At 44.4% G+C, this 18,639-nt stretch overlaps 1 protein-coding gene across 5 annotated transcripts in view; it reads right to left on the bottom strand.

Moving 5' to 3' along the window:
- LOC143773852 (teneurin-2-like) overlaps positions 1-18,639 on the bottom strand; it is a 2,235,081-nt gene that overhangs the window by 1,664,378 nt on the left and 552,064 nt on the right. For all 5 annotated transcript variants that reach the window (XR_013215401.1, XR_013215403.1, XR_013215402.1 and 2 more), the window contains one exon: positions 17,943-18,058. The gene's annotated coding sequence lies outside the window, so the exon portion shown is untranslated. The remainder of the gene's footprint in view (positions 1-17,942; positions 18,059-18,639) is intronic.

Below are 18,639 nucleotides of genomic sequence, written 5' to 3'. Positions count from 1 at the left end.
CATTCCCTTGTCCTGCTGTCAGTCTATTCTCTGTTATCAGCCATTCCCTTATCCTGCTGTCAGTCAGAGTGACCCGGCCCACCAAATCGGACCCAGAGTGACCCGGCCCACCAAATCGGACCCAGAGTGACCCGGCCCACCAAATCGGACCCAGAGTGACCCGGCCCACCAAATCGGACCCTGAGTGACCCGGCCCACCAAATCGGACCCAGAGTTACCCGGCCCACCAAATCGGACCCAGAGTGACCCGGGCCACCAAATCGGACCCAGAGTGACCCGGCCCACCAAATCGGACCCAGAGTGACCCGGCCCACCAAATCGGACCCAGAGTGACCCGGCCCACCAAATCGGACCCAGAGGGACCCGGCCCACCAAATCGGACCCAGAGTGACCCGGCCCACCAAATCGGACCCAGAGTGACCCGGCCCACCAAATCGGACCCAGAGTGACCCGGGCCACCAAATCGGACCCAGAGTGACCCGGGCCACCAAATCGGACCCAGAGTGACCCGGGCCACCAAATCGGACCCAGAATGACCCGGCCCACCAAATCGGACCCAGAGTGACCCGGGCCACCAAATCGGACCCAGAGTGACCCGGGCCACCAAATCAAACCCAGAGTGACCCGGGCCACCAAATCGGACCCAGAGTGACCCGGCCCACCAAATCGGACCCAGAGTGACCCGGGCCACCAAATCGGACCCAGAGTGACCCGGGCCACCAAATCGGACCCAGAGTGACCCGGCCCACCAAATCGGACCCAGAGTGACCCGGCCCACCAAATCGGACCCAGAGTGACCCGGTCCACCAAATCGGACCCAGAGTGACCCGGGCCACCAAATCGGACCCAGAGTGACCCGGCCCACCAAATCGGACCCAGAGTGACCCGGACCACCAAATCGGACCCAGAGTGACCCGGCCCACCAAATCGGACCCAGAGTGACCCGGCCCACCAAATCGGACCCAGAGTGACCCGGCCCACCAAATCGGACCCAGAGTGACCCGGCCCACCAAATCGGACCCAGAGTGACCCGGGCCACCAAATCGGACCCAGAGTGACCCGGGCCACCAAATCGGACCCAGTGTGACCCGGGCCACCAAATCGGACCCAGAGTGACCCGGCCCACCAAATCGGACCCAGAGTGACCCGGCCCACCAAATTGGACCCAGAGTGACCCGGCCCACCAAATCGGACCCAGAGTGACCCGGCCCACCAAATCGGACCCAGAGTGACCCGGCCCACCAAATCGGACCCAGAGTGACCCGGGCCACCAAATCGGACCCAGAGTTACCCGGGCCACCAAATCGGACCCAGTGTGACCCGGGCCACCAAATCGGACCCAGAGTGACCCGGGCCACCAAATCGGACCCAGAGTGACCCGGGCCACAACATCGGACCCAGAGTGACCCGGGCCACCAAATCGGACCCAGAGTGACCCGGGCCACCAAATCGGACCCAGAGTGACCCGGGCCACCAAATCGGACCCAGAGTGACCCGGGCCACCAAATCGGACCCAGAGTGACCCGGGCCACCAAATCGGACCCAGAGTGACCCGGGCCACCAAATCGGACCCAGAGTGACCCGGGCCACCAAATCGGACCCAGAGTGACCCGGGCCACCAAATCGGACCCAGAGTGACCCGGGCCACCAAATCGAAACCAGAGTGACCCGGGCCACCAAATCGGACCCAGAGTGACCCGGGCCACCAAATCGGACCCAGAGTGACCCGGCCCACCAAATCGGACCCAGAGTGACCCGGCCCACGAAATCGGACCCAGAGTGACCCGGGCCACCAAATCGGACCCAGAGTGACCCGGGCCACCAAGTCGGACCCAGAGTGGCCCGGCCCACCAAATCGGACCCAGAGTGGCCCGGCCCACCAAATCGGCCCCTGAGGGGCCCCGCCCACCAAATCGGACCCAGAGTGACTCGGGCCACCAAATCGGACCCAGAGTGACGCGGCCCACCAAATCGGACCCAGAGTGGCCCGGCCCACCAAATCGGACCCATAGTGGCCCGGCCCACCAAATCGGACCCAGAGTGACCCAGCCCACCAAATCGGACCCAGAGTGGCTCCACCCCCCAAATCGGACCCAGAGTGGCCCCGCCCACCAAATCCTCAACCCTGAGGGGCTACAACTACCAAACCAGCATCTGAGGGGCACCCAAGTGTGAAAGTCTTGCAGGGGCAGCCCGGGCACCATTCCAAAGCACTATCTGTAGTTCCTTCAGGAAATACCCATCTAGTTCTAATTGTTTCCTATAAAATTGGTTCCAGGCATGTGCCTTATTTTGGGCAATAGTCTTTTTCTCACTGTTTTTAAATGTTTTTAATGTTCTCATTATCTATGTTATACCTTAATAAAGTTGTGTAATCCTTTTTGCATACCATCCTGCTGTCTGGTGATCCCCGTTTCTTATGGCCTATGCTTTTTTCTTTTTTGTTAGTGCTATCAGAAAGAGTCTTCAGTGCTGCTGGTTCAATACTGACCGAAAAAAGGACACGTCTGGCTACCCAAAATGTTAATGATCTAACCTTCATTAAAATGAACCAATCATGGATTTCAAATTATTTTGCCCCACCTTCCCCTGCTGACACGTAGCTTGCCTGAAAAATGTCTTGCTTTTGGTCTCCTCTTACTGACTTCTCCAACTCCTCCATTTGCAGCTGCTGAATGTCCACCATAGGTCATTTTTATACCTCCCTAAATGGGCTGACTCCCCCCACAGGGCCGTGGTCACCACCTGGCGCAAGCACCCATGCGAGTGCCGTTTGCCTGGACAGGTAAGTGGGCCCACTCTTGGGCGACGGCACTGGCACAGGGCCCCTCATAGTACAATGAAGTGTCTCTGACGATGGTGGTGCACAACCAATGTCAGACACACCGTCGTAATATGAGGGTCCCTGTGCCAGTACCGTCGCCCACGAGAGAGTGTTCCCCCCAGCTTGAACAGTGCTCTACCACTTGCAATACTTACCTCTCCCTGCTCCACCACTGTGTAGTCTGTGCTGTTAAATCCTTCAATGGCACTGCCAATACAAATTTGTTGAAATAATAGATGATAGTTAAAATATACAGGGGCCCTGGCCTAAATTTAGACCAGTAAATACTTTGCGCCTATCACCACTGTCTGCTACTCAGCAGAGGAGCCCACCCCTGTACCTAGCTATGCCACCTGTTTATTTATGAACAATTTTTTGGCAGACATTTAGCCCACTTTATTATTTGGGCCTACTAACTTAGTCTGCTACTAATTACACTTTTCCGATACTAAGCAAAGCAATGCCGCCTGTTTAGTCCTGTTACCACATTTGAACTGCATTTAGCATACTTTATTATTTGGGCCTTCTAACTGTGTCTGCCACTCATTACAGTTTACCTCCACTGAACAAAGCAATGCCGCCTGTTTAGTCCTGTTACCACATTTGAACTGCAATTAGCCCACTTTATTATTTGGGCTTACTAACTCTGTCTGCCACTCATTACAGTTTTCCTCCACTGAACAAAGCAATGCCGCCTGTTTAGTCCTGTTACCACATTTGAACTGCATTTAGCCTACTTTATTATTTGGGCCTACTAACTGTGTTTCCTCCTCATCCTGCCCATTGCCCAGCCACTGCTAGATGAGTCTGCTGGTACATTGACCCAGACCACTACACTCCCCTTGCACTTTACACAGCCAGAATCTGGCCCTGCTGAAAGTCAGGTTCCCCTTCCCGCATACTATACCACCTTATACAGGGACAAAGAGGAAGGTGCAGATGAAAGTGCAGGTTCCTTCATCAGGTGGGGGGGCATACTCGTTGGCGACGTCACTGGCACAGGGCCCCTCATAGTACGCAAAAGTGTCTCTGCCAGTGGTAGGCGCCATCCGCCATCAGACACACCGCTGTACCATGAGGGGCCTTGTGCCAGTGATGTCGCCAACGAGTATGCCCCCCCACCTGGTGAAGGAACCTGCACTTTCATCTGCACCTTCCTACGAATGAGTGGGCCCCCCCTGCTTGCTCAGAATCACAGCACTTGCAAAGTTGAAATACTTACCTCTCCCTGCTTCACCGCCGTGACGTATTCCACGTTTCCTGGGCCCATGAAAATCTTGAACGAGCCCTACCCCCCCATAATTTTAGCCAAATGACCCCCAGTTTTCAATGCCTAACTATGATTATAAAGTAAATTAAGATTGACAAGCTTAAGTAATAAGAATTGATGTTTTTGGCATTAAAATGGGCACTGTAGGTGTTTTCCTTTCCTCTACTCACTGCTGACTTTGATTCCCCATTGACTTGCATTGGGTTTCGTGTTTCATTCGGCCCCCGACTTTTCGCAATCATAGGCCGATTTCACCTGACCCGACTTTTGACAAAGTCAGGTTTTGCGAAACCCGACTCAATCCGAAAAAAGTTAAAGTTGGTCAACTCTAGTTTTTAGCCCCAAATTTTGTATTTTCACAAGGGTAACAGTAGACTGGACCCCAAGATTTGTTGTGCAATTTTTCCTGAGTTCACTGATACCACATATGTGGTCGAAAACTATTTTTGAGGCACAATTAGTGTTGAGCATTCCGATACCGCAAGTATCGGGTATCGGCCGATATTTGCTGTATCGGAATTCTGATACCGAGTTCCGATATTTTTGTGATATCGGAAATCGGAATTGGAAGTTCCCAGTGTATGGTTCCCAGGGTCTGGAGGAGAGGAAACTCTCCTTCGGGCCCTGGGATCCATATTCATGTAAAAAATAAAGAATTAAAATAAAAAAATATGGATATACTCACCCGCCCGGCGGCCCCTGGACCTTACCGATGTAACCGGCAGCCTCCGTTCCTAAGAATAAGGAGTTTAGGACCTGCGATGACGTCGCGGCTTGTGATTGGTCGCGTGAGCGGTCACATGAGCGGTCACGCGACCAATCACAAGCTGTGACGTCATCGAATGCTTCTTTTTTTGGATTGTGTTGAAGCTTTTATAGGGAACATTTTACATAACATTTAGGATCATATTTATTAGTCACTCTATGCTGAGCATTTACTTTGAGGGATCCATCTAAATCTCAGAGTGACATGACAGATGGAGGGATCAATTCACTATAATAAGGCAAGAGAGTTAGGCTGCCATCACACTAGCAGTATTTGGTCAATATTTTGCATCAGTATTTGCAAGCCAAAACCAGCAGTGGAACAATTAGAGGAAAAGTATAATAGAAACATATGCAACACCTCTGCATTTATCACCCGCTCCTGGTTTTGGCTTGCAAATACTGATGTAAAATACTGACCAAATACTGCTAGTGTGACCACAGCCTCACTCTGCACTCCATCTGGCCTCTGTTCAGTGTTGTCCTTTTCAAAATTGCACAAAACTGTGGTTGACCGCACTTTTATGCTTGACTAAAAAGACGGACACTGGTGGATCACAAGTCCTATGGCATACACAGTGACTCCATCTGCATTATTATAGGGAATCTTCCACCCAGGATTTCATCTAAATGTATTTCAGAGATTTACATGGAAACCCAGGTGTAAGCTCCCAGGGCAGTGAAGGATAAATGTGAGCTGAGCCTTACTGCAATCTTTGGGAGGCAGAATGAACAAATCCACAGCAGGTGAAGAGTTGTTTTTTTTTTCTTTTTTGCGCTGTTCTTCATGCAGTATAAGTGATTAGATGACTTTATTCTTTGGATCTACGAGATTACAGAGATACTAGATTCATATCAGGTTTTTATGTTTGGCTGCTGTCACACAGTAAAAGATGCTTTTTATTGCAAAAATAAGCATCCCCATAATTAGAAAGCTGTAATGTATCCATATTTTGGCTGCCATAGTCATGTGACAGCACTTCAGGATTTTTTTTTTAATATGCCGTTCCCCATGTGGTATAACTGATAAGTATAGCCCAAAAAGAGGATTCAGAGATCCTCCAAAACTTAAAAAAAACACTAGCAAAAGGCTCACCTGCCCAGGACTCCAAACAAATGCACAGGATGCAGTGGACCCATGTAGCTAAGATGTCAGCATCACAGGTGCAAAAAACCAATGAGACAACCACTCACAGCCTGCCAATCCCAATGGTGGTGTCTGTTCACATGGGATGCATCTGGATATCGCTGGGCAGCCCGCCTGATCTAACAGTATGGGCGTAACTAATAGGCTATTTACCTGGATGCTGTGCATTTCCATTGTGTGAACAGCACAACATACAAGTCTTGTTTGTGCAATTCCATACCAAGCAACCACCTCACCATTGGGATTGGCAGCCTGTGAGTGGTTGTGTCTTCGGTATTTTTGCACCTGTGTTGCCGCCATCTTAACAACATGGGTCCACTGCATCCTGATAATGCATTTGTTTGGAGGCCTAGGCAGGTAAGCATCTCTGCCTTTTGCTAGTGTAAAATTGATAAGGCAGCTTTATTATGCGGATTATATTTTTATCGTTTTGGTGCTTTTACACAATAAAAACTATTTTACTGAAAAAATAATTATTTTTGCATCGCTTTATTCTGAGAGCTATAATGTTTTTTATTTTTCTGCTGACAGAGCCTTGTCATGGCTTGTTTTTTGCGAGACAAGATGATGTTTTCAGCTGTACCATTTTTATTTCAATTCGTCTTTTTGATCACTTTTGGTCACACTTTTTTGCATTATGATGACAAAGCATAGTTTTTTGCATTTTTTTAATGGCGTGCACTGAAAGGGTTAACTAATGCAATAGTTTTATAGGGCAGGTCATTCTGAAAGCGGCAATACTAAATATGTGTACTTTTTTACATAAAGGTATTTATTGGAATATTTTTTCTTTCTTTTTGTTTTTTATTTTGGCATTGTTTTTAATTAGTGATGAGTGAGTATATTAATTGCTTGGGTTTTCCCTAGCACGCTCGGGTGATCTCCAAGTATTTGTAACTGCTCAGAGATTTAGTTTTCGTTGCCTCAGCTGCACGATTTACAGCTGATAGACAGCTTGAATACATGTGGGGATTCCCTAGCAACCAGGCAACCTCCACATGTACTCAGGCTGGCTAGCAGCCGTAAATCATGCCGCTACGTCAACAAAAACTAAATCTCTGAGCAGTTACAAATACTCGGAGACCACCCAAGCGTGCTCGGGAAAACCAGAGCAACGAGTACACTCACACATCACTATTTTTAATATTTTTTCACTTTGTAATACCTTGTTTTACTTTTTTTCATTGTCCCACTATGGTACTTTATCCTTTTACTGACAGATTTCTGATCTGATACTCTACAATGCTTCTGCACTGCAGGGCATCAGAGCAGTGACTGACAAGCAAGGGAGGTGGGTCAGCTTCTGCTTTTAGCAGGTGCTCACAAGCCACCTTCCCTGCAGTACCCTGAAGGACCCTATTGCCATCTTGCGGCCAGGAGCACCATGGAGACCATCTCAAAACTCTATTGCATCGTGTTGTGCTGATGGAATCAGACAGAGAGCTCACTCCCTGTGTGATGCTCCTTGATGTCAATGTGGCATCAGAGAGGTTAAACATCCATGATCTGTTTAAGCACTGATCGTGGGTGTTACTGCAGGGTGTCAGTTCTCACATAGAGCTGACATCTGCATCTGATCCCTGCAGCACTCAGCATGAGCCTGTGCAATCATTGTTCCATACATAAACTGTGATTTGCGGGAATGCAGCTCCCGCAGCGCCGTATATGTACAGCTCGTGTCGGGAAGGGGTTAAACAGAGCTGCAAGTCACAGCTTCATATATTTATTACTTTTACCCAATTGTATAGCACCATTCATTTTCACAGTACAAGGAATCTAATTTTGCTTATTGGTACAGAAAAGCTGCAGAAAGTCTGCAGCATCAAAAACTTACCAAATTCTCATTGTCAGAACTTTGTATTTAGTTAAGAAAGCTGTGTAGTGACAACAATTCAGGATTTCCATTAGAGCTATTGTTAAACATTTTATTTGAAACAATTTATCATTTTTTTTATAAAACAATCTCTTCAAGGTGTCATTGACATCAAACAAAAATTCTTGTTATATGCAACAATACATGGAATTAACAAACCAGAGCACTGAAAGCATTTTTACTAGTTTTGTCTTGATGAATAACATACATACACTGGGATGTGGTATTAATCTCATACAGTGTATTACTTTCATTAAGCAATTTGGGGTTCATTGTCTTTCTTTACAATTTATACTTTTCAATAAAATCCATTAGTGCACACAATTAATCATACTCGTTGGGCTTAGAAAGAATTTTACTCTTTTCTCCAAAAGACTATGAGATGTGGGATGCTTCCTACATTAAATAAACTCGTTAGTTTAGTGTTTTCTTCCATTGAATTTGGATGTTTATGCACATTATTGAGTCTAAGAAAGTGCATGCTTTTAAACAAGGTTCAAAAAGGGCATGCTGATGAGGCCGGTGTCACACTAGCGAGTTTTACGGACGAATGAGAGGTGCAGAAAATACGGATTGCATACAGTACAATGATTCTCTATGGCCCAGCTCCTATCTGCCGTATTTTACTGATCCGTATTATACGGTCTTGTACGGCCGTAGAAAATCGCAGCATGCTGCGTTTGTCACCGTATTGCGCAAAAAAATCGCCAATGAAAGTCTATGGGGGCGAGAAAAATACAGATTACACACGGACCATGCGTGTGACTTGCGAGAAATACGCATCGGTGTTATAGAGAAAAGCCGGCAATTCAGTGCGGTGTACAGTAAAATCACACTGACAGAATAGAATAGAATAGAATAGGTAGAATAAATATGTTTTGTGCACATGCTGCGTTTTTTCAGTGAAAAAAACGCATCGCGGTAAAAAAAGCAGCATGTTCATTTGATTTTGCAGATTTTCAGCATTTTTCCGGCAATTCTATGTATTTGGAAAAAAACGCACAAAAACGCACAAAAAACGCGTCAAAAATGCTTGAAAAAACGCGAAAAAAACGCATGTGGATTTCTGGCAGAAATGTCCGGTTTTTGGCAGGAAAATTTCTGCAAGAAATCCTGACGTGTGCATATACCCTAAGGGTATGTGTCCACGTTCAGGATTGCCTCAGGATTTGGTCAGGATTTTATGCAGGTAAAATCCTGACCAAATCTGCACCTGAGGTCACTGACAGGTAACACGTGTTGTCCTTGCGTTGTTTCAGCAATGCAAGGACATGCTGCGTTCTTAAAAGACGCGCCACATGTGTTTTTTCGCGGGTGTGCCGCATGCCTCTTTTACTGCATAGTGGACACGGGATTTCATGAAATCTAGTTGTACTGTTATGATCTGGTGACCTTGGAGCTGCATGAAAACTTTCTCTGGAGTCGGTGGAACCTGTACTGACCGCAAATCCTGAACTAACACCGCAACTAGTAGTAGCCGTGGGGTGTGCCTAACAAACCCTAGACACCTCGACACAGCCGGAGGACTAAATACCCCTATAGATGGAAATAGGAATGCTATCTTGCCTCAGAGCAGACCCCCAAAGGATAGGCAGCCCCCCACGAATAATGACTGTGAGTAGGAGAAGAAGAGACACACGCAGGTAGAAAACAGAATTTAGCAAAAGAGGCCACTCTAGCTAAACAGGAAAGGATAGGACAGATTACTAGGCGGTCAGTATTAAAACCCTTCCAAAAAATATCCACAGCAGATAATACAAAAAGTTCCACAATCTAACTAAAGACATTGAATTTATATCTGCCACTCCAGAGAATCCAACAAGACTGAGAAAATACTGACACAGTCTAAGCTGGACAAGAAAACACAAAGAATAGCACTGAATTGTGAAGCACACAGCATGTGTGCCACAGGGAAAAAAAAAACAGACACTTATCTTTGCTGATTTGGCAGAAAGGCAGGAGGAACCAGGCAGAGGTCCAACACCTCCCAAAAACAATTGACAACTGGCAAGGACTAATGAATCCTGCACACCTAAATACCCCAGTCAGAACTGCAATCAGCAGACACACCTGACCAGGACTGCAACCCAGGGACAACTGCATTACCACCTACTACCACCGGAGGGAACCCAAAAGCAGAATTCACAACACACCCCATAGGCAGACCCTGTAGTATAAGACAGCACCCCCATTAGGCAGACCCTGTAGTATAAGGCAGCACCCCTATAGGCAGACCCTGTAGTATAAGACAGCACCCCTATTGGCAGACCCTGTAATATAAGGCAGCACCCCTATAATATACCCTGCAATATTAGGCAGCACCCCTATAGGCAGACCCTGTAATATAAGGCAGCATCCCCATAGGCAGATCCTGTAGTATAAGACAGCCCCACCATAGGACAACCCTGTAGTATAAGGCAGCACCCCTATAACATACCCTGCAATATTAGGCAGCACCCCTAAAAGCAGACTCTGTAATATAAGGCAGCACCCCATAGGCAGATCCTGTAATATAAGGCATTACTCCTATAGGCAGATCCTGAAATATAAGGCAGCACCCCTATAGGTAGACCCTGTAATATAAGGCAGCACCCCATAGGCAGACCCTGTAATATAAGGCAGCACCCCTATAGGCAGACACTGTAATTTAAGACAGCACCCCTATAGGCAGACCCTGCAATATAAGGCATAACCCCAATAGGCAGACCCTGTAATATAAGGCAACATCCCATAGGCAGACCCTGTAATATATGGCAGCACCCCTATAGGCAGATCCTGTAATATAAGGCAGCACCCCTATAGGTAGAACCTGTAATATAAGGCAGCACCCCTTAGGCAGATCCTGTAGTATAAGGCAGCACCTGTAAAAAATAAATAAATAAATACTCACCTCTCTTCCTCCACAGCTCTGAGCGCCCGCTTCTCTCCTGACAGTGGGCACCGGCTAATGATGTCATCGTGCCTCTGTTAGTGTCTGTGTCAGTGACGTCAGACGCTGAGAGGGGGGTGATGGGAGAAGGAGCGTAGCTCTCCTTCCATCAATGCGATCAGCTGTATCGGCTAAATGCCGGGACAGCTGACCTTCCGATGACAAGCGGGGGGCCCACTGCTGGCACCGGGGCCCCCCCGCCTGCTCAGGGACCCCATAGAGGCTGGGCGGCAGAGCAGGGAGAACGATTCTCCCTGATTTGCCTCTGAATGTAACTGTATCGGTGCGCGCAGTAGCGTATCTCCATGTGGGCCCACTTAGAGCGCGGGGCCCTGGGCCACCGCCCCCTCTGCCCCCCCAAGTAGCTCTTAAAGTCATTCAGGGAGAATTGATCTAAGAGGGAGAGTTTAGATTAGAGCAGGCATATAAGCAGTTTTTACTTACTATTGCAGCAGTTGTATACCGCAGCTTTACCATTAAAAGAAAAGTCCTTTTGAGGGCTACATACATTCCTTTCTTTAGTAAAACTGATGTTACATGCATTCAGTGTAGTGATAGATGAAGGAGGAGGATGGATAGTTTTGGATTAGAGGCATAGAGGCAGGGTTTATTGCCTTACAGCCCCTTTAAATGTATAGTGATGCTGCAATCAAAAAACAAAAGGCCTTTACAAGGCTTTATATTTTCTGTTCCCTATTAATACCAGAAAGTTTGCAGGCATATATTATATACTTAATTTAAAATTCACAATATGTGCAATAAGGGAAGGGGAAGTGGACGTGATGCTGATGCTGTATGCAGATTCCAATGTCATGGGCAGGCAGATAACGCATCCAGTATGTTTCCCAGCACCACCCTGTCTTCCAAATGGTCTAGTCTCACTAGAGCTAAGAGTCCACACTATATAATCCTCACCCTGATTATCCTTTCTAATTTTTATTGAGTAAACAGGCAGCCCTTATAATTTTTATAGGTTCATCAGGAGACCCACATTCTTAATTTTTCCAGGGTGTGTATGAAGTCCTCTTTCATAATATTTACAGGATGTGTATGAAGCTTGCCTCTACAATTCTCTTACATATACATTTATCACAAAACATTAGGGATATTTGACTTTTGGGTGAAATTTATGGAAAACGTGAAAAGTTCAACCTGCAGTGATATTTTATCATGAAAGTAGGCCATTTAAAGGTGCTTCTCACAAAAATAGAATACCTTCAAAAAGTTTATTTATTTCAGTTCTTCAATACAAAAAGTGAAACTCATATTATATAGAGTCATTACAAACTGAGTGATCTATTTCAAGTGTTTACTTTTTGTTAATGTTGATGATTATGGCTTACAGCCAATGAAAACCCAAACGTCATTATCTCAGTAAATTACAATACTTTATAACAGCAGCTTGAAAAATGATTTTAAATTCCAAAATGTTGACCCACTTAAATATATTCTCAGTAAATGCACTCAATACTTGGTTGTGGCTCCTTTTGTATCAATTATTGCATCAATGTGGTGTGTCATGGAGGTGATAAGCCTGTGACACTGCTGGGATGTTTTGGAAGCCAAGGTTGCTTTGATAGCAGCCTTCAGCTCGTCTGCATTGTTGGGTCTGGTGTCTCTCATCTTCCTATTGACAATAAACCATAGATTCTCTATGGGGTTAAAGTCAGGCGAGTTTGCTGGCCAATCAAGCACAGTGATACTGTTGTTTTTAAACTGGGAATAGGTACTTTTGGCAATGTGGACACGTGCCAAGTCCTGCTGGAGAATGAAATTTCCATCTCCTAAAAGCTTGTTGGCAGAGGGAAGCATGAAGTGCTCTAAACTTTCCTGGTAGACGGCTGTGCTGACTTTGGTCTTGATAAAACTCAGTCAACCTACACCAGCAGATGACATGGCTCACCAAACCATCACTGATTGTAGAAATTTCACACAAGACCTCAAGCAGCTTGAATGGTGTACCTCTCCACTCTTCCTCCAGACTCTGGGACCTTGATTTCCAAATTAAATGCAACATTTACTTTCATCTGAGAACAACACCTTGGACCACTGAGCAACAGTCCAGTTCTTTTTCTCCTTGGCCCAGGTAAGACACTTCTGGCATTGTCTATTGATCAGGAGTAGCTTAACGCATGGAATGCAACACTTGTCATCCATGTCCTGTATACATCTGTGTGAGGTGGCTCTTGAAGCAATGACTCCAGCAGCAATCCACTCTTTGTGAATCTCTCCCAAATTTTTGAATGGCATTTTCTTAAGCCTTTCAAGGCTGCGGTTATCCCGATTGCTTGTGCACCTTTTTCTACCACATTTTTTCCTTCCACTCAACTTTCCATTAATATGCTTGGAAACAGCACTCTGTGAACAGCCAGCAATGATCTTTTGTGGCTTAATCTCCTTGTGGAGTGTGCCAATGACTGCCTTCAGGACATTTGTCAAGTCAGCAGTCTTCCCATAATTGTGGAGCCTACTGAAACAGACTAAGGGACCTTTTTAAATGCTTAGGAATCCTTTGCAGGTATTTATTGTTAATTATTCTAATTTACTAAGATAAAGACTTATGGGTTTTCATTGGCTGTAAGCCATAATCATCAACATTAACAGAAATAAACACTTGATATAGATTACTCTGTTTGTAATAACTCTATATACTATATGATTTTCACTTTTTGTATTGAAGAACTGAAATAAATTAACTTTTGGATGATATTCTAATTTTGTGAAAAGCACCTGTAAGTAGAAGCATGCAATAGTGATTTTCTCGTCTGAACCAATTTATTGAAACCAAAGCCAACAACAGTGGTGTATATATCCCCCCAAAAATGTCAATGTTTCAATAAATTGTCATGTAGCCTTGAGCATCAATCACAGCATGACAACGGCATCTCATTCTCTTCACAAGTCAAATTATTGTCTGCTGAGGCATGGAATCCTACCCTTCTTGAAGAACAGCCCTCAGGTCACTGAAGTTCTGGGGTATGGATTTAAGAGCTTCTACACAAAGACTCAGCTGATCCCATATGTTTTCAATGGGATTCAGGTCTGGAGAAAGTGCAGGCCTTTACATTCCAGGTACTCCAGTCTTCAGCAGCCATTTAATGCAACAATAATGAGCTGGAGCATTGTCATCCATGAAGGTAAAATTAGGCTTGTATTGTCCATGCAGAGACACAATGACTAGACTAATGATGTTATTCAAGTAGTAGGGGCTTGTCACTGTTCCATTCACAAAGTGTAGGGCAGTTCTGTATTGACTAGACTAGGCTTGTCTGGGGACAACGGTGTCTGATGCCTAGTGCCCTCCCTGATATCTCCAACATCGCTGGCAGCCTTCATTTCTGCTCAGCCTGAATAGACTTTCATCAGTGAAGTGTTCCTTTGTCCAGTGTAGATGCTCCCTGACCAATGCTACTGTGCTTAGGTACCCTTGTAGGTCATCTAGCACGCAGACCACGCTGATTTAAATGGATTTCAATGGTCTGACAAGACACTTGGGTGCCTCTCACCTCCCTTAAATGTGCCTGGAGTTGTTTGGCATTCATCATCCGGTTTCAAAGGGCATTGTTCACAATGAAGAGGTCATCAGGGTTGGATGTGGCTAAGGAACTTCCACTTCTCTGCCTTTCTGCGACTCTACCAGCCTATCTGTGTCTCTATTGCAACCTGCTTATGACACTCTGTGACACTCCAAACTCAGTAGCCATTTTTATCTAAGAACATCCTGCTTGAAGCTTCGTAATGGCAAGGTACTGTTAATCAATTGTTAGGTGTCGTCTTGATCTCATGAAGTCAAAATGTGAACAGCACGATGTGGAGGACTGTTTAATTATGAATTCTAATTGAACCTCAAAATTAATTGGGCTATTCATGGATCAAAAACCTGGTTGTGAATTTTGCCATTAAGATCCTTGTTAGAGAACAGCAAGTTGTGCAAAAAATACTGAAACATTGAACAGTTGGACATGTGCATTCAAACGTTTAGAAAAGTTTCAACTGAAAAGGTTAGAGTGCATGTTAGTTAATTCTGAAATTTCACCTAAAATCCAAATATACCTAACCTCTTGGGTAGTGTTTGCAAGGAGGGGTAAATGTTTTCCAGCCCTTGCACTTAGTTCATGGGCTTTACCAGTGTAAGAGTTCCACTCTTTAAAAAAACAATGTTTTCTGAGGCCCTCGTCTACATGTCCTCGGGTTGTATTGCAATCCTTCCTTCTAATTTTTTGCAGCCCATGTACATTGTGCATAGGCTTTTAGAGTCTAGGAGGCCCACTACCAAACAATTTTAGCAGAATGTATGTGAGGCCCTCCTTTATGTCTAATACAGGGTGAATTGCAGTCCCTCTTCTAATTTTTGGAAGTTGTTGCATTGTCTGCATAGGCATTGTGAGTTTCAGAGTCCTTTCTTCACAGATTAAACAGGATGTGCCTGATCATGTCACACATCACATGCCCAGATAAGGTAGTAAAATGTAAAAGTGTCATTTACCAGTAACTACCAGTGGTTGTAGTTTTATTTCCCCTTATATCATGTCCTCTACTGTAGTCATAGGTGAAATACGGTGAGAGATGGCTCGGCTATTAATGTGAGGAGGAAAAAGCATTTTTGTTCGTTTTTTTCCCTTTTTAATTTTGCCTATACTTTAGTCATTATACAGGAAAGAATGTATGTTTCCTAACTTTTTTCCTGTAAAATCCAATTCATCTTCAGCTTTTTTGTGAGTCCATAAAATTTGCGTAATATTCTGACAACATTGCTCCCAGCATCTAACTAGGAGACAGGTGCATCCAGGCATCTTCCCTATAGCTATTCCCACTCTATTTGAGTGCTGTTTGCATTCATTTCAACAATTTTCCTATCTCCCAGCCCTCCTGTTCGGATCTTCCACAAAAATGCTCGAATTTCCCTTTGACTTCCATTATACTAGTTACTCGAGTCGAGCCTGGTCGAGAGTCCAACCTGCTCGATACGAGTACCGAGCACTCTGCTATTTTAGTGCTTGATCTTCACTAGACCACATATAGTGACTGTTTGTTACCTAGTTCCTAGTGGTCGCAATCACGAATACCTAACCTACTGCAATGCCCAATATATGAGTAATTGACATAGCGAAATAACAGAACTATAGTACTTTTCTAATTGGGGGTATTTGCTAATATTATTATACCTACTAAATATTGGAATAGGATCTTGGAGAAGGGAATTTCCCATTAAAGCTTTTCCCAGCAATGTGTTAAGAAAATAGCAGCAAAAAATCTATGGGCACAGTCCATCCACAAATTTGCCCTTTCCTACTCCCCTTCAGTCAGTGCCCCCTCCTTACTGCCCTCCAATCAGTGCCCCCATAGCGGTTTAGCAGTCCGTTAAATGGACTGCTTTACACCGCAGCATAACGCGGTGTAACGCAGTCTGTTAACGCTGCTATTAACCCTGTGTGACCAACTTTTTGCCATTAATGCTGCCTATGTACCATCAATAGTAAAAAGATCTAATGCTAAAAATAATAAAAAAATAAAAAATCATTATATTCTCACCTTCCGGCACCTTTCCCGCTCCTCGCGACGCTCCTGTCCCAAGAATGCATTGCGCAATGACCGGAGATGCTATCTCATGAAACCACTACATCATCACGTGTTATTGCCGCAATGCATTCTTGGGACCGGAGCGTCACGAGGAGCATCACTAAATGCCTGTGCTGGATTCGGGGGCCGCCGGAAGGTGAGCATATAGCTATTTATTATTTTAATTCTTTTTTAAAATAAAATGCCCACATTGCTATATACTACATGGGCTGTGTTATATACTACGTGGGCTGTGTTATATACTACGTCTCTGTGCTGTATACTACGTGGGCTGTGCTATATACTACGTGGCTGTGTTATATACTACGTGGGCTGTGTTATATACTACGTGGGCTGTGTTATATACTGCGTGGCCTGTGTTATATACTACGTCTCTGTGCTGTATACTGTGTGGGCTGTGCTATATACTATGTGGCTGTGCAATATACTACGTGACTGTGCTATATACTACGTGGCTGTGTTATATACTACATGGGCTGTGTTATATACTGTGTGGGCTATGCTATATACTACTATACATATTCTAGAATACCCGATGCGTTAGAATCGGACCACCATCTAGTGAATAATAAATCCATAATGTGAATAACTGCCAACTGAAGAGGAGTGGATTGCTGGAAATTCAAGTTTGCCAGCTTTGCAAAACATATGCCATGATTTGTGTTTAGTAGCAAAATTAGGACAGCAAGATATTAAACTTCCTTTTTTTCAATGTGCAAAAAGTAAAAAAATGCTGTGTTTGAGGTGCTGTATAATATACAGTATATCACAAATCAATTGATTCACAGTTACATGAACTATGCAGGTACAGCGCCTCCATATATCAGTTGAATCCTTGGATTATTATTCACAGGCTAAGGGTGCAGTCTCACTGCCATTTTACTCGCACAAGGATCGCATCACAATCTTCGGACTGGCAGTCTCCTCCTGATCTGAGCTTGACAGCTGCATGGAAATACATGCTGTCACGCTCAGGTCAGGAGAGCTGATGGCCAGTCCAAAGATTGCAATGCGATACTAGAGTGAGTAACATGGCCAACTGATTGCGCACTAAGATTACAACTAGAACATCAAAATTATTTTAGGTGTTTCTCTATCCCTATGTGGAATAAGCTGTGTGTTCTGACCTCCTAAGCTGTAATATCATAAAATGGGGCTGCTTGGCTGGCACTCATATCTTATACTAGCTGTTTGGCTGAGCTAGATCATGTGATGTGATAATTGCAAAGCATATCTCAGGCTTCAGCAGTGTGTGAAATTCCACTAGGCATTTTTTTTCCAATTTTTCGCAAATCAGATCACAAACTGTTTGAATTAACGTGGACCTGCTATTTTGAGAAAATTCAACTTTAAGTCAATCCTCCGTGGATCAATACACTCATCTCTACTGTCAGCTACAATATAAATTCAAGCATTTTCCTCCAAATTTGTAAGCCACGACTTGATGCACAAATACAAATTGCAGGAGTCAAAATCCACAGCATAATCTTAGTGAAAAATAAAAATAAGTATAAGGATTGCATACTAACAAAAACAAAATGTTGAAAGTCTTACTGAATATCCAGCACTGGTATCCACCCTAACGAATTCCAGCAAGCGAGTATTTCATTACCCTTATTGAAAGAATTGCAATTTCTGAAGAAACCTCTTTTACAAGCAATTCAAAGTATCTGTAGGAAAAAAGATAGAAAATACTTTCACAGAAAATTGGAAATAGAAACCATAAATACTATAATCTGTTCTGTAGAAAGACAAGCTAATATTCTGTTTATATACAGCACAAGAATAACAAATCATTTCTTAGTAGATGTGCAAAAACAAATGATGTATGAACACAAATTTTCTGGTCTGACAGCACTAGAATCAGTTTGTCAAATTAACCAGAAGACATTGTAAAGTGCCCTTTTCTAACTTTGCTATTTACTAATTGAACTAAGATGGAGATATGCCGGTGAATAATCAATCATCTAGCATGCCAAATATTTTCTCTGTACAAAGAAGATTTAGCAAAAAGGTTGAAAGCCAACCAAACTTAAAGAAAAAAGAGGGGTTACCCAAAATGTTTAAGAAAATAGCAAGAAGGGAACCAAAAACATAATATTTAGATTTGTGCATCTGGTTTCCTTGCTGAACCTTTTTTGGGTTTATAATTGCTTTAGAAACATAGGAAACCAGCCTGTCCTGAATATTGTTGTTTGGATCTCTTTTAATAATCGGTCCATTGTTTGATTAACGATTGGTTAATACACAT

This window comes from Ranitomeya variabilis, chromosome 5 (genome assembly GCF_051348905.1).
Source record: "Ranitomeya variabilis isolate aRanVar5 chromosome 5, aRanVar5.hap1, whole genome shotgun sequence".
Taxonomy (NCBI): domain Eukaryota; kingdom Metazoa; phylum Chordata; class Amphibia; order Anura; family Dendrobatidae; genus Ranitomeya; species Ranitomeya variabilis.
Note: the sequence above shows the minus strand (reverse complement) of the source record. Positions and strands in the feature narration are given on the sequence as shown.